We start from the raw sequence: 14,629 nt of genomic DNA, 5'->3' as shown, positions 1-14,629 counted from the left end.
TTTTATTTTTTCTGTATTTTTAAATAATTTTTAACAATTTTTATTAAGTTAATTAATCTGGACCGTTGAATTTCAAAAAGATTGAAATCCAATAGCCCAAAATTGGACACGTGGCCAACGATAAGATTTCTGACATTTTCTTTCTTTATTTTTATTTTTAAATTTTTTTTACTGAAAAACCTAGATCATTGATCTGGAAATCGAACGGTCCAGGTTTTGCCACATCACTAGCCATTAGATTTCAATTCAAATTTTTTTTTTTACCGTTGGAAATCTAATGGTCCAGAAAACTAGCCGTTGGAAATCAAATGGCCATCGCCGCGCTACATGGCCCAACTCCGACTTCCGAGTTAGTGCACTTGTAGTACGGGCCCCTCCTTTGTGAGTTGTCGAAAACGCACGCCCACACGCGCTTGTTTCCCATGCGCCTGCCGCAAAAAAAAAGGCTCAGTCCATGGTTGATGTCAAGCTAACGTCAACATGACATCAGATGGGCCGGTTCTTTACTCAGTGCATTCTGGTCCAGCCTAGAAGCTGGGGTGGACTTTGGGTCAGCCTATTGGGTAGGTGGAATGGGTTTTTTTTTGCTGGGGTGGAAGTTGACACACCTCGACTCGGAATGTCCACTAGGATTTCAAATCGAGTTGTGCTAGCCAACACTTGGAACGTGACGAAGTTATAAAGTGTAGTGATGTGGAAAATGTGAATAAATTTAAAGGAAAACTAATGAAAAGGGCTTGAAAACTTTGAGTTTTAACGATAAGGACAAAATAAAGGGTAAAGTGAATAGTACCAGAATTGACTTTTTAGTGTAAAAATGTGGTTTTTCGTTAAAGTGAACAGTACCGTGGGCTTTTCGTTAAAACTCCCTAAATTTAAACCTAAAAGTGCCTAAGTATAAGAGTGCGCTAGTGAGCGGGAATGAACCTATATTACAAGTGAAGTCAGAGCATAAGTAACGTACAATAGTGTAGGTTGAGAATTATACCATCAAGGGTAATCATCTACATCAAGATTTTCCAAGAATCCTCGTTGATACGAAAGCTCAGCAATAAAACCTGGAGGGGCGAAAAATAAGGGTGAGTGGGCCTAAAAATAAAGCTTTGCAAAAACCTTTTTGAAAACATAATAACCCTTCTGTAGACATCGAAATTTCAGTAAAACAAATGTTCACCAATGCATTAAAGTTTTGACGTGTCAAGGCATACATGGCATACGCCACATGTTGTACAAATTGTACACATGGCGTGTGACTCAACAAAATAGGAAGAAATACCCTTGAAGGATTAAACAAGTTTTTCTTCTCATTTTGGGCAATGACAAGGCAAGTACATTTCAATCCATTGAGGATCAAAACAAGTTTTTCTTCTCATGTTGGGCAATGACAAGGCAAGCACACTTCAATCCATTACGGATCAAAGCAAGTTTTTCTCATTTGGGCAATGACCAAGCATACACATTTCAAGTTTAAAATGGTGTTAAGTGGGAAATTAGGCCATAAGTTAGACCACTTCAAGTTTAAAATGGTATTAAGTGGGAAATTAGGCCATAAGTTACACCACTTCAAGTTTAAAATGGTATTAAGTGGGAAATTAGGCCATAAGTTACACCACTTCAATTTCAATATTGCATTAAGTGGGAAAATTAGGCAATGGTGCTTGGAAAGGAAAAAAATATTTTGTGGTGGTGATTCATTCTCAAAGCCTATAAATAGGCTTCTCCATCAAGGTATCAAGCATCAAGGAATTCACAAATACATTTCTCTACTCCCAAATTGGAAGAGAATTCCCCAAATCCTTGAAGCTTTGAAACTCCAAAGCTCTCAAGCATCCAAATTCCCAAGAATTCCGAAGGATCAAGAAAGCACTCTTCGTTCTTCGTCAAATCCTCCTTCAAGATCAAGCCCCAACGGCCTTTGAAGAACTCCCACCAACTCAAGATCAAGCCCCGACGGCCCCTTGAAGAAAGTGTTCATCATTCATCATCCGTTCATCCTAAGATCAAGCCCCAACGGCCATTTGGATCAACAACCTCAACAAACCCATACACCCATTCTTCAAGATCAAGCCTAACGCCCCTTGAAGATCCGTTCAACAACTGTTCATCCAAGATCAAGCCCCGACGGCCCTTGGATCAACAAACAAATCCACACATCTATTCTTCAAGATCAAGCCCAAAAGCCCTTGAAGAAAACCAATTGTTCATTCAAGATCAAGCCCCGACGGCCCTTGAAGAAAACCAACCGTTCTTCAAGATCAAGCCCAAAAGCCCTTGAAGATCCGCTCATCCATCAATATTCAAGATCAAGCCCCGAAGGCCCTTGAAGAAACTTACAACTGTTCATCCAAGATCAAGCCTCGACGGCCCTTGGATCAACAAATCTACATCTTACGGAGATAGAATCAGAGGACCAAATTTGAGAGAGATCGTACCCCAAAATCATAAACACAAAAATATTATTTTGTACACGTTATTCTGGTTTCTTGTTTCAAGGAATCTTTCGTGTTCACACCTTCGTCGTAAAAGAAGTATAGTTTCCAAAATATATAGACTATGTATAGTATGAAAATACTTACCATAGCCAGCTGTATTTTAAGAATGCCATACGACACAACTTCCGTAAATAAATACCTAACATCCGTAATCACATATTCTCGCATAAGCAAACATATCATATTGAGTGCTCATCGACACATGCCGACACACGAGTTCATGCAGAGGTATTCTGACATGAACAGGACTGGGTGTAACAATGATATACGCTATGGTACTACAATCATGTGAAGACTGGCGCTATGTGCGGCACATACAAGTCAGAGTTGCCTAAAGCAACTTGTACAATAGGATTGGCACCTACAATGGATCTAAAGTGAGCGTACGGTGCAATGTGCATATTCATGCGAAAGACTGGACTGGGCCCGGCGAGTACCAACATCGGTGCAACAAACGATGAGCAAATAATGTAAATATAGTCATGCCATAGTGATTCAATAACTCTAGTCAACATCACATTATTCATAGTCGTAAATTTAACTAAGGTATCCCGTAAGATTCATAATAATTTTCTAATTCTCTTCGTTACGTCATTTCTTATAAATATTAATTTAACTACGACATTCATATAGAAAATTCATTATCAGATGTATATATGGAAACTAAGCATATGTGTATGTATATATCAAAGAAAAGACCCTCTCACAAATCATGTCGTTGAGTCGAACTCGCCTAGTAGCATTGAGAGTCCTTGCAATGCGTTTCGCCTAGAAACGAAATCATCTATGTAAATATATAACGTACTAACGTAGAAATGCGTTTTCGTACAAAGTAGGCTAATAAAATAACTATTTTAAAACGGTCGAATTTCGGAAAATGGACGGCGAAAACGGGTTCGGCACGTCGAGAAACCTAAGGAGGGACCTTGGGTTCCTCCACACGCCGATACCCTCACACTTCCATGCGTGTCCACGTGCCTACGAGTACAAACATACTCACCGTCTTCACGAAGCACAGATTCGGCCTGATTTCTGGGCCAACTTCCAGAGCTAATATCTAGCTCAATTCACCACCAAAATCGATGATGCAAAAACCAATTTGAAGCTAGAAATGTGGGGAACAAAATCATACCAAAGTGGGGTCGAGTAAAGGTCGGTGTTGGCCAGAAAAATGGCCTGAAATTGGCCAAGTGGTCACGGTTCATTAGTTTCCAGAAAACTAGAAAAGTTTCATCTCGTCCTTTTTGTCACCACACCCTACCAAAACAAGTTTAAAACCTTATGATCGTTTACAAACAATGAAAAAGAAGGGGTGGAGAGTGTTCCCGAGGCCCATCTTAGTTGTGGACGGAAGAAACTGTTGGATATATGTCAACAACCTGTGATAAAATTATATATGCTAATAAATAATAAATGCAAATAGGATATTAACATTATATGAACAATGAAATAATATTGAACATAAATATTGAAGATCGAGGCTTGCATACCGTAATAGCTCCTTTGGAAATTCACCCGAAATCAAGTTGTCATTCAACAACAAATAAAAAAGATGTGGAAGAGTCCCCAGCCAACCAGGTATTGTGCCAGTGAGTCTGTTAAAAGACAAATCCAGGACTTCCACTTTCCCAAGCTTTGAAATCCATGCAGGTATGTGCCCTGTCATATGACACATAAGTAAACTGAAAACACACAGATTTTGTAACCCAGAATCGACATTTATATCCCCGTCTGGCATTTCTTCACCTTTAAAATTTTTTGAAAGAAGGAGCACCTTGAGACTTTTGAAACCCGTCAATATCTTCATTGCCCCCGTGACATTGGTGAGTCTGTTATGAGAAAGCGAGAGGAAGGTCAAGTTTTTCAATTAAAGAATCTCAGGTTGGATTTGGCCCTCGAAATCATTTGTTGCCAGTCGAAGTGCTTTGAGGGACTTGCATGAGTAGAGGCTTATTGGCAAGGTACCAGTGAGATTATTACTTATACAATCTAGTTTACTAAGTTGAGTAAGATTAGAGAAATCGAGCACAGAGATATTCCCACTAAAAAAGTTGAATCCCAGATTTATTTCAACAAGGTTTGTGCAATTCATCAAAGATGGGGGCAGATGACCTTGGAGACTGTTGTAATGAAGGCGCATGAGCTTTAATTTGGAGAGCTTCCCAACATTCTCACTGATGGGTCCGACAAGCCCATTGGTAGATAATGAAATTTCTTGAAGTGCCTGAGCATTGTAGATATCAGCAGGAAGGGAACCTGAGAGAGTATTGTCGCCAGCACGAAAGACCTCCAATTCGGAAAAGTTTCCTAGTCCGGGAGGAATTGGGCCACTGAAATTATTGTGGGAGAAATCCAAGACTCTAAGCGAGGAGGAACGAAGACAGATAGAGGAAGGTATTTGGCCTGTAAAATGATTATTGCTGATATTCAAACTGCTCAAATTCCAAGCATGCTGGAGGAATGAAGATGGAATTGTTCCGTTGAATTTATTGCTCGAAAAATCAACCATTTGGATGTAATTTGATGATAAAGACAATGGTATTTCTCCGGAGAAAAGGTTATAGCTCAAATCAAGAATCTCAAGTCGTCTCAAGGACGAGAACATCCGGGCTTCAAGAGAGCCGGAAAGCAGATTGTGGGAGAGATTGAGGTGCGAAAAAAGCTTAAGGTTTCCAAGTGATGAAGGAAAAGTACCTCCTGTGAGGCCCTTGGATGCTAATCTTAATTGGATGATCCAACCATTCTGATTACATGTGATGCCTTCCCACTGGCAACAATCAACTGAAAGTCCAGTTCAATGCCGGGGAAGACAGAGTGCTCGCGAAGGACTTGAGGGCGCTGCGTTCGGTTAGATCACATGCCTGTATTGTGAATGTAATGGAAGAAAACAAGAGGATGAGAAGGAAGCCATGAGAGAATGGATGATCCATCTCAGGTTCAGATTACTCACAGGTTTTCTTCTACACGCGTAGATAGGTATGCATATTTGTATGAATCTGCGGACTATATACACATCTTCTGCATCCCGGGACTGAAAGCAAAGCCAAGAAGAAGCATAGACAAGAAATATATCAGGAATGTGCTATCCACACATCCCAAATTCCTTCTTACACACCCCTCGTTAATTTCTATCCGTTGATCTTCTTCAATTCAGCCGATCCGATGGCCAAAAATTAGAATGGTGTGTGAAAAGTAATATGGGGTGTGTGGATATCACACCCCATATATTAAGCAGCAATCTTCTCTCTCTCTCTCTCTATATATATATATATATATATATATATAATGTTTTGGTAGATTATGGGCGATAAGGCAACGACTTCAAAGTCGTTGAAAGTTTTTTAATCTCTTAGTCTTTGGTTTGACTGTAGGTTTCTTAGATTTAAAGGAAACACCAAAATTAGAAAGGACGACTCCGCTATTCTTTGAGGCTCTGTCACTGTTTGTTTCTGCATAAATCAGCGAGCGAAAATTCATCAAATTTCAGGTTTTTGTTTTAGGTGAAGCGGAGAGTGAGATTCAAACTCTTTCCACTGAGTGTAGGTAAGTACCCTACCACTTGAGTTGTCCCACAATTGTTTATTTTTGTTTTTTGATTTTCTGGGAAAAAGGAATATTGTGATGTGAAATAACGGTAAATTACAGAGACTTCTAAGTGCAAGGACTTGTAAATTTATTGAAAATAGTTGAGGTTTCACTATACAACCAATTGACAATATGAGAAATAACCTAATTTACTTAATGTGAGATTTAGTCTCAACCTTTACAATTTTTACATACATCTTCCATGTTCTTAGTTGTATTATTACTTGCACTATTTCGAAAAGCGGGGACCCGCGAAGCATCGGGTTGCCCTCAACGGCAGTGCATTGAGGCCTTGGACGAAGACTCTCTGTCGGTTAGATGATTTCCCGAGAGGTCTGAATCGTCTCTCCAAGTTGGTGAGGCTGGAATCTGGTCTGGAATGATGCCAAAGAAGTTGTGGTCGCTAAGGTCCGTTACATATGTAGAAGAGAAATAAGTGTAGAAAATGTAGATAGACTTCAAGCTTCAAAGCATCAGTTGCACAAGAGGGTCCATACAAGGTTTTTGGATTATTCCTTTCCGACTTTGATGACTTAAGAGACAGGGTATTGAAGTTATCAAAGTTCGAGAGACGGTTCATCAGCTTACTACTAATCAAACAAATACTAATCACATGTACAAACCAATAGTTGTGCCAACCCGCGACTTCAACGTTTTAAATTCATTGTTCCAATTCAAGTAAAGACAATCTAGGACCCTAGCCAAGTTTTTTAACTTTTTGATGCGGGGCATGCTTCAATTGAGGTTTTAGAGATGGTTTATTAGCTCATTACTAATCGAACATTGACATTGACCACATGTGCAAACCAATATATCGTTGGGTTAACTTGAAACTTTAGCATTTTAACAAATTTATTGTCCCAATTAAGGAAGAGACAATCTAGTGAGCCACTACTAATGAACCAAGGTTTTCTAGGTTTTTTTATGTGGGACGTGGTTGGTTGTGGTTGAAAATAAAAATGTAAATAGTTGCAAAAATCAATATAACAATTAAAACTCCCATACAATTGAATAATGCGTAGCATAAAAGCTACACCTGTGAGACATGCTTCAACTAGGGTTTTCAAATCTGCCACGTAGGCATGCAACAGCAAAAAATGGCAGCAAACTCTCTCCAACCTAGCTTTCAATTTCTTACGTGGCGTTGAGTCATTTGAAGGCAAAGTCTTTGCTGTCAAATTTGACATCAGATGTCAAATTTATTAAATGATTTTTTTAATAGATTAATATAATATATAGGGTTGGTTTGGTATTGCTGTGCTTTGAAAAAAAGCTGCTTCTGCTATATTGTGAGAATAAGCAGCTGTGAAATAAAGTAGCAGAGTGTTTGGTAAACTTTTTTGTAAAAGTGCTTTTGAAAAAACAAAAGCAGTATTAGAGTGTTTGGTAAATTTTTATGTAAAACAGATGTGAAAAAAAGCCGGTTTTTTAAAGCTGGGTTTTGCAGCTGCTTGTTTTTGGTTTTTTTTCACCCAAAACTGTGAAAAAAAGCTGAAGCTGAGTGTTTACCAAACACAAAAACAGCTCCCAGCTTTTTTTGATAGCAGCTTTTTTCAGAATCACCTCAGTACCAAACCAGGTCATAATATGTTGTTATGTTTTTCAAATATTCGATTGGTTGCCTTAATCATTGGACTCCACAAAAAGATAAATTTTTTTATTAAATGACATTATTATTTAATATATCGGGTGGAGCAAAATATTGTATAAAATGTTAAATTGCCACATAAGCCATCAAATATCATTTTGATGTTTAAAGTTGGCGTCTCCTTTGGAGATGCTCTAAGATGCTTTACTCAAAACACCTTAATATTATTGAGAATATAAATCTCACATCGGAAAAAGAAAGGGCTTAACGTGTGCTTATGAGTAATTGAGCTACTTCCACATTGCCATTTTAAAGTGGAATCTCAACTTCTTCATGGTATCAGAGTAGGTTGTTGCATGTGTGAAGTCTAACAGCCACTGTCACATCCCAGTCCGGGGCGGACCACTTCTCGGCCCCGCTCCACTACTGTAGCACGATATTGTCCGCTCTGGGCCCCGACTACGCCTTCACGGTTTTGTTTCTGAGAATTCACACGAGAACTTCCCGATGGGTCACCCATCCTGGGAATGCTCTCGCGCGCTACTCGCTTAACTTCGGAGTTCCGATGGAACCCGAAGCTAGTGAGCTCCCAAAAGGCCTCGTGCTAGGTAGAGATGAGAATATATATATAAGGATCACTCCCCTAGGCGATGTGGGATGTCACAGCCACAAGTGCTCTATGTCACTCGGTTTGATTCCGGATAGAGACTTTACCCTGCAGTCCAGATCCCACCTCCATCTAAGTAATCTAATTCTGAGTAATTTAGAAAATTGATTACTAATATTATTTGTAGATGGATCCCAGCAATTTTCTAATTCTTCAAAAGCATGATAAACGCTTGAATGCTTTGGGAGAAATGTAATTGTGTTTGTTCCCATTTTATTCCGGTTTTGGAATCACCCATAAGTGAAATGGGACGTCACTACTACAATATAGGCTATCATCGGCGGACCAAAAACCGACAAGAAACCCCGATTTCTGTCGGAAATTTGGCAAAAATCCGACATAAAACACTGCAATGTCGGATTGGAATAGCGACGGCATTGCTACCGTCACTAAAGGGCTTCAGCGTCGCTTTGTTCGCTTAATCCGCCACTACGTAGCGTCGGTTTAAAGCGACGCTGATGTTAACGTCGGTTTAAAGCGACGCTAGTCAACAATTAACTAAATAAAATATGCAAACTAGTGACGGTTTAAAGCGACGTTAGAGAACAATTAAATAAATAAAATATGCAAACTAGTGACGATTTAAAGCGACACCACCTTTGATAATAATAATTTAAAAAAAAGTCGAAATCTGTTTCTGTATTCGTTCTCAAATAATTATAACTCAAAAAAATTATATAATCGAAATAATAAATTTCAATTTTAGGCCAAAACAAACAATAATAAAAATAATTCAAAAGAAAAATAGTGCCATAATATACAAATGTTTTACATCCAACATTCCATATAATTTACAAAAATTCATCCTCCATGCTTTCCTGTGCTTGCCTTTGTCGAAGACCACATATTTTGTAGCTCCATAGTGCCATATATAATACTAGCAACTCCATGCTGCCATGCTTGCCATCAGATCAGTGCTCCAATACTTTACTACTTCAACATTAAGGCTCTAATCTCTATAGATTAAACTCAGGTTTTATACCTTTAAAAAATTATGGATCTGCGATTTCCAGTGTCCTTGCTCTTCAGATCCAACATGCATAAATACAAAAAAAACAATTAAAAACCAAGAAACAAAAATAAATTTTCAATTTAAGCATAAAACTATTTAGAATACAAAATAGAAACTAAAATTAATAATCATAATAATTTAAAAATGAACCACCTTCAAGCTCTTCCTCCTCGAATTGGAGTTCTTCAGAATGTTGATCTTCAAACTGGTGATCCAAAGCAAACGGGGAAGGAGTTGAGGAAAAAATGAAAAGGAGGAAGAAGGGGACGCACAGATGAAATGGGGAAGGAGAAGAAGAAAGTCTGAAATTGGGGGAGAAATGAAAGCACGGTTGAAATGGGAAAGAGAGGGGTTTAAATATGGGTACTTAGTTTGCGTCCGTTAAAACCGACGCAAACGTCTGACACTTTTTTTGAAATTCACATAGCGTCGCTTTAATGAAACTAGCGTCGCTTTAAACCGACACAAACTTCTGACACTTTTTGAAATTCACATAGCGTCGCTTTAATGAAACTTGCGTCGCTTTAATGAAACTAGCGTCGCTTTTAACCGACGCCAACTTCTGACACACTTTTTGAAATTCACATAGCGTCGCTTTAATGACACTAGCGTCGGTTAAAACCGACACTAAGTCTCTCCATCCATTCAAACAAGCGGGAAATTTCCCGCCTAATATTTCAAATACTATAATTTTATATATATTAATTTTATTACCCTAAAAAATACTATAATAATTATATATATTAATGTAACAATTTTATACCCCTAAAAACTATAATAATTATATATATATATATTAAATTAAATTTTAAAAATTGGTGACCGTTGGATCAGTTTCAATATACATACCATTCAATTTCTTTAAGTGTTATACATACAAAATAAATAAATTTAAATCTACTTAATAAATATATATATATATATATACACACACCATTGAACTTGATGGGATACAAATTCTATGGAACTTTTCGATGGTTATAAAACGAAAAACTAATTTAAATCAATATGTCGCTTAAAAGCGACACTGGGTTTCAAAATATTTAAAAAAACTAATTTAAAGCGACATTGGATTTCAAAATATTTAAAAAAATAATTTAGTGTCGGTTATAAGCGACACTCATATAAGGGTAGGTTTTTGGGTGTGCAAAGCACCATTTTTGCACAAGTCAAACCACCTGGTTTTTTCTTCTAAAAAAGAAAACATATATTCCGTATAATACCTCCTGGTCCCAAAATAAGATCTCTTCAATTAATTGGAAGGATACTTCTGAGAATTTGTATTACACAAGAGCAAAAAAATAAGAAAAGTTGAGGGCCATATTTGTGCGCTATACAGCACACACACTCCACACTCTGTCCATCAATTGATAGTGAAATTAGTTTGACGGTTGAGATCGTTGAAATTAGTTTCGGAGAATTCATATCCCATCAAAACAATAGATTGACTAACACTTAGAGTTTATTTATACTTTCATTAAGTATAACATAAGATTTTGTGGTATCCACTTGTGTAAATATTTTAATTTGAAGATCGAATTCATTCATTCTATTCATAAAGGGTCAATGAGTGTAGCTGTAAAAAATCATCAAAATTGGAGTTAAAATAACCGTTAAATCGTGATTTTTCGTTTATAACCGTCGAAAAGCTTTGTCCCGTTACTTGATCTCTGAATGTTTGTTTTTTGTGATTTTTTGCTGATGTGATCTCGAAGCATATGCAAACAAGTTTGACGGTTGGGATCGTTGAAATTAGTTTCGGAGAATTCGTATCCCATCAAAACAATAGATTGACTAACACTTAGAGTTTATTTATACTTTCATTAAGTATAACATAAGATTTTGTGGTATCCACTTGTGTAAATATTTTAAATTGAAGATCGAATTCATTCATTCTATTCATATAGGGTCAAGGAATGTAGCTATAAAAAATCATCAAAATCGGAGTTAAAATAACCGTTAAATCGTGATTTTTCGTTTATAACCGTCGAAAAGCTTTGTCCCGTTACTTGATCTCTGAATGTTTGTTTTTTGTGATTTTTTGCTGATGTGATCTTGAAGCATATGCAAACAAGTTTGACGGTTCGGATCGTTGAAATTAGTTTCGGAGAATTCGTATCCCATCAAAACAATAGATTGACTAATACTTAGAGTTTATTTATACTTTCATTAAGTATAACATAAGATTTTGTGGTATCTACTTGTGTAAATATTTTAATTTGAAGATCGAATTCATTCATTGTATTCATATAGGGTCAAGGAGTGTAGCTGTAAAAAATCATCAAAATCGGAGTTAAAATAACCGTTAAATCGTGATTTTTTGTTTATAACCGTCGAAAAGCTTTGTCCCGTTACTTGATCTCTGAATGTTTGTTTTTTGTGATTTTTTGCTGACGTGATCTCGAAGCATATGCAAACAAGTTTGACGGTTGGGATCGTTGAAATTAGTTTCGGAGAATTTGTATCCCATCAAAACAATAGATTGACTAACACTTAGAGTTTATTTATACTTTCATTAAGTATAACATAAGATTTTGTGGTATCCACTTGTGTAAATATTTTAAATTGAAGATCGAATTCATTCATTCTATTCATATAGGGTCAAGGAATGTAGTTGTAAAAAATCATCAAAATCGGAGTTAAAATAACCGTTAAATCGTGATTTTTCGTTTATAACCGTCGAAAAGCTTTGTCCCGTTACTTGATCTCTGAATGTTTGTTTTTTGTGATTTTTTGCTGATGTGATCTTGAAGCATATGCAAACAAGTTTGACAGTTGGGATCGTTGAAATTAGTTTCGGAGAATTTGTATCCCATCAAAACAATAGATTGACTAACACTTAGAGTTTATTTATACTTTCATTAAGTATAACATAAGATTTTGTGGTATCCACTTGTGTAAATATTTTAATTTGAAGATCGAATCCATTCATTGTATTCATATAGGGTCAGGAGTGTAGCTGTAAAAAATCATCAAAATCGGAGTTAAAATAACCGTTAAATCGTGATTTTTCGTTTATAACTGTCGAAATTAGTTTCATAGAATTCGTATCCAATCAAGTTCAATAGTGTGTGTGTATATATATATATATTAAGTAGATTTAAATTTATTTATTTTGTATGTATAACACTTAAGAAATTGAATCGTATGTATATTTAAGCCAATCCAATGATCACCAATTTTTTAAAATTTAATTTAATATATATATATATATATAATTATTATAGTTTTTAGGGATATAAAATTTAATTTAATATATATATAATTTAATATATATATATATATATACACACTTTATGTCGCTTAAAAGCGACACTAGTATTTAAAAATTATTAAAATAATGTTTACGTCGGTTTAAAAGCGACACTAGTATTTAAAAATTATTAAAATATATGTTTACGTCGGTTTAAAAGCGACATAAACATTTAATAACGCTTATAAGCGACAGTAAATCCGACGTCATGTTCAGTTAGTGTCGCAACTGCCTAATCCGCTACTATATTAGATTAAAGCGACACCACCCTCCGACACTATAGCCCCCTTTTGTAGTAGTGCGTCACTAACGGAAGGTCTAATAATTGGGTTGGCAACGTATTAGAAGGTTTAAATTGATTTTGGGCTCGTGCTTTTTGAAGAGTTAAAAGCACTTTTGTCTTGAAAAATGGTTTAAATTAGGGGTGGGCACTTGAAACCAGAAATCGAAATCGAAACACGAATCAAACCGAATCGCACCGAACGGTCTGGGTTTGTAGTTTTGAAATGGTTTCGGTTTGAAACCGAACCGCAGTGAAGGAAAATGGTTTGGCTGTGGTTTCGGCCTTTTGAAACCGAACCGCACTGCAAAAAATAAAATATTTAATTAAATACCCATATTAGGTGTCGTGTTATAGTTGATTGTTTGTTAAAGTGCATAACTTTAGTATGACTCGACCATGCCAGAAATTCATCTCTCTCTTAGTCTTCGACTCTCGGTCACTCATCCAACCATTCTTTGTCTCCCAACTCTCATATGTTCTTCACACCTTACACAAACAAAATTTGCAAATCAATTTGTCTCACGCTCACCGTGCAACAACTTTGATTCTTGGAGGGTAAACCCCCCACCCCCAAACAATGAACCACTGTAAGCCTGTAAGTTCTCTTTCACAGCTCCAGAGTCAACAACATTGTTTTGATTTGAAAGAGAAGGTGTTTCCTCCTTCTAATCTGCCCGTAGATGAGAAGTCCCTTTTGCTCCTTTCCAATTCAACAAGTCTAGCAGGAAACTATATTTTCCAACACGAATTTGGAACTTACATTGCTAGTTAATCTTTCAGCAATCTATTTTTCATGGTTTGATAATATTGTTACGAAACGACATTGAAAGAGTATAGGGAGTTGACAAATTAAATAAAGATAAGAGAATTGAAGCTATTTTTTTTATTTTGTTTGTAAATGGTTTAAAACCGAACCGAAAAAAATGATTTGGTTTTATTTTGATTTTAGCCTAAAAAACGCACCGAACTAAACCGCAAAAATTTTCGGTTTTGTTTTCGATTTCACTTAAAACCGTGCCCACCCCTAATTTAAATTGAATATGGGCTCGTGCTTTTTGAAGAGTTAAAAGCATTTTTACCGTGAAAATGGTTGTTTGATAAAAGTGTTGTAGGAAGAGTGTTAAATAGGAGAGTTATGAACTAACAAATAAATAATTATATAGTTAAGAATAAAAAAGTAGAAATGAGAACATCATTAATTAATCACGCGTTAAAATTATCAATGTTCTAAAAAACGGCCTAGGCGGCGCCTAGGAGCTGAGCGGTGGTGAGCCGAGACGTTTTCTTGCAAATCGGTGGGAAAAATCTGATGGGCTCTAGGCGGGCTAGGCGGGGTTAGGCGGTTTATTTATTTATTTATTTTTTAATGAAATTAAAAAATAAAATAAAATAAATCATATCCAAGTCTAAGTGGTTTAAAATTGTGAACTTGTTGTACATATGTCATCTTACAATACTCCTCACTATGGTTATATGGCATATATGCTTAATGTGTTTTTAAATTTTGGACTTGTTGGATACTTTTTTTGCATTTTATCATTCTTTTATTATCTTATCCATAAATTTCATACAAGTATAATTTTTTGTAAGTGTCAATATGCACTTATTTACAAGATATATAAGAAATTTACCTAAATTCGCCTAGGCCACCCGACTAGCGCCTAGCGTTTTTTAGAACCTTGAAAATTACTACCATAGAATGGTGTAGGTCCACCATGTGTGACTTATTTTACTACTATGTATTTTTGG

General features: G+C 36.3%; 1 pseudogene; it reads right to left on the bottom strand.

The window, feature by feature from the left end:
* Positions 1–304: 304 nt before the first annotated feature.
* Positions 305–5,631, bottom strand: LOC137743246 (receptor-like protein 2; annotated as a pseudogene).
* Between the last annotated feature and the right edge of the window lie 8,998 nt (positions 5,632–14,629).

Source organism: Pyrus communis, chromosome 8 (assembly GCF_963583255.1).
Source record: "Pyrus communis chromosome 8, drPyrComm1.1, whole genome shotgun sequence".
Classification (NCBI taxonomy): domain Eukaryota; kingdom Viridiplantae; phylum Streptophyta; class Magnoliopsida; order Rosales; family Rosaceae; genus Pyrus; species Pyrus communis.
This window is presented reverse-complemented; position numbering and strand designations above follow the sequence as displayed.